Source organism: Haplochromis burtoni, unplaced genomic scaffold, assembly GCF_018398535.1.
Source record: "Haplochromis burtoni strain Fernald_Lab_line unplaced genomic scaffold, NCSU_Asbu1 Contig_255, whole genome shotgun sequence".
Lineage (NCBI taxonomy): Eukaryota > Metazoa > Chordata > Actinopteri > Cichliformes > Cichlidae > Haplochromis > Haplochromis burtoni.
In genome coordinates this window covers 720,288-722,786 of record NW_024582616.1, presented here as the reverse complement: position 1 = coordinate 722,786, position 2,499 = coordinate 720,288, and positions in this window count along the sequence as shown.

Sequence of the window (2,499 nt, the reverse complement as noted above, 5' to 3'; positions counted from 1 at the left end):
TTCTTTATTTATTTTTAGCTGGTTTGCTAGAAATTGACCGGATTTATTACCATGTTCATAATTTTGTAGGCGTAGTCTTTGTACTAAGAATTTTGTTTTTTTATCAATTATCTCATTTAATTCTAGTTTTGTTTTGCGTATTTTGTTCAATGTTTCCTGATCTTGGTGGGACGCGTAGGCTTCTTCTAGTGATTTGATGTTTTTTTCTAATTCCTGAATATTTTTGTTTTCTTTTTTCTTTTTATGTGATGAGAAAGAAATTATTTTACCTCTCATCACAGCTTTCCCTGCTTCCCATAGAACAGAAGCTGATGTTTCGGGAGTGTCATTATAGTCCAAATATGAAGTCCACTCTTTTTTAAAATATTTAATAAAGTCTTCATCTTTAAGTAGTGATATATTAAATCTCCAGTTTTTTCTTGGCGTAGTATTATTCTTGTGCATTAGTGTTAAAGATACAGGACCATGATCGCTGACAGCTATAGGGTGAATCTCAGTGTCTGAAATGTCGTTCAGCAGTGAGCTGCTGACCAAAAAATAATCCAGACGAGAGTAGGAGTGATGGACATGTGAGAAAAAAGTATATTCCTTACTGGTGGGGTGAAGGGAGCGCCATGCATCGCAAAGACCAAAGTCGCTCATATATTGTTTGATTATATTTGTGGACTGCCAATTACGCTGAGTTCCCGCTGTATTGAGCCTATCCATGTCTTCATTTAGTCCAAGGTTGAGGTCGCCTCCAAGAACAAGTGTGCCATCTAAGTGTTCAGAGAGTGCACTGAAAAAACCGTGAAAGAATGAGGGATCATCAACATTTGGACCATATACACTTGCAATACATAGCTTTTTATCAAGTATAGATAGTTTAATGATTAAGAATCTGCCCTCTGGATCTATAACTGTATCGAGTACTGTGAAATTAATATTTTTATAGAATTATAACAAGCTGAGAACACATTGGGAAACTCAGGTGTTTTAAGTTCATTCGAACCTCTAAGAGGTCTGTGGGTCTCTTGTAAAAGGACAACATCTGCCTGTAGTTTTTTGAGTTGGTTAAATATTTTTAACCTCTTTACTCTGGAGCCAGCTCCATTTATATTCCATGTAATGAACCTCAGTGTACCCATAGATGTTTGTGTATAACTAGGGATGTATGCTGTGTGCGTCGCTTAGACAGGTGGAGAGAATACGTCACTTGTTCATAAATAAAGAGAAGGAGAGAGAGAAAAAATGTGTGGCGAGATGCTCCCTGAGTCTGACTTTGTGTATGCATAGTTACTAATATGAGTAGGCTTGGCTTAAGTGTGTGTATCCTAAACGACTGTGTGCGCTGTCTGACTGATGTAAATGTGCTGCCGTTGAGCGCATGGTGCGTATGTGTCGAAATAAAGGATGTTTGTGGATGAGTGTCGAAGCAGGTGATCGAGGCAGTGAAAGGAATAAAGAAAGAAACCAAGGACAGGGGTGAGCAGCATAAAACCAAGAGGGGGAAAAGAGAGGGAAAAAAAACGAGAAGAAAAAAAAAAAAAACAAAACGTAAACATTCCAATTAAATCACTGACGGAGAGTGACGGTGTTAATTCTGCTATGAAATCACACTTTAAGATGCGATTTGATACTGGTAAGTTAAACAGATGTTAATGCAAGTTAGTGTGAGTGGATAGGGAAATGGTGCAGCTGATTCTTATCTGGTGTGAGGTTAATACAGCCACGGAGTGATGTTGGGGTCGCGGTGGAGCTGTCCGTCCACGTACAGCCGGTCCACAGCGATGACAGCGCGGGAGCCCTTCTGGATGAAGCCGCGTCGGATTGGGAAGAGGACCCTGCGTCGTTCCAAGATCTCTTTGGGGAACTGGTCGTTCACGCTGAAGTCCGTTCCTTTTAATTCCCTGCCGCGGCTTTTCACATGTTGCTTTTGTTTGAAGTGGCCGAATTTGGCCACGATAGGACGTGGTCTCCCGGCCGTAGCCCGAATGGGGCCGAGGCGATGTACCCGATCGAAGACGATGTTCTTCACAGTGTCCTCCGGCAGCTTCAGGTGGGTTTTGATGAAGCTTTTTACCGTGGTCTCCGCGTCCTCTCCAGCGGCTTCTGGAATACCAGAAAATACCAGATTATCACGCATGCTACGAGCTTGTAGATCGATAACTGTTTCTTTTATTTTTTTATTTTCTCTATTGAGCTGGGTAACATTATCTGTGAGACATTTCACCGACTCCCTTAGCGTGGCATTTTCAGCAGCAAGCGTTTCCACCTGCTGCTGGCTGTACTCCAGGGATTCTCGCAAGCATTTAAATTCTCGGTGAAGAATCTCCACCAAGGACAGCCTTGCGTCGAAACTGGACAATCGCTTGTCGATTGACTCCAATATGTCGGCAATATCTTTGCCGGCTGGCGATGTTGAGCCGGGGGAATCTGCCGGGCGTTGTCTTTTCGACGACGGCGTCTCAGCTTTGGCCGGGGAAGCTGCACAGGGTCTTCTTCATCACGAGATCTCTC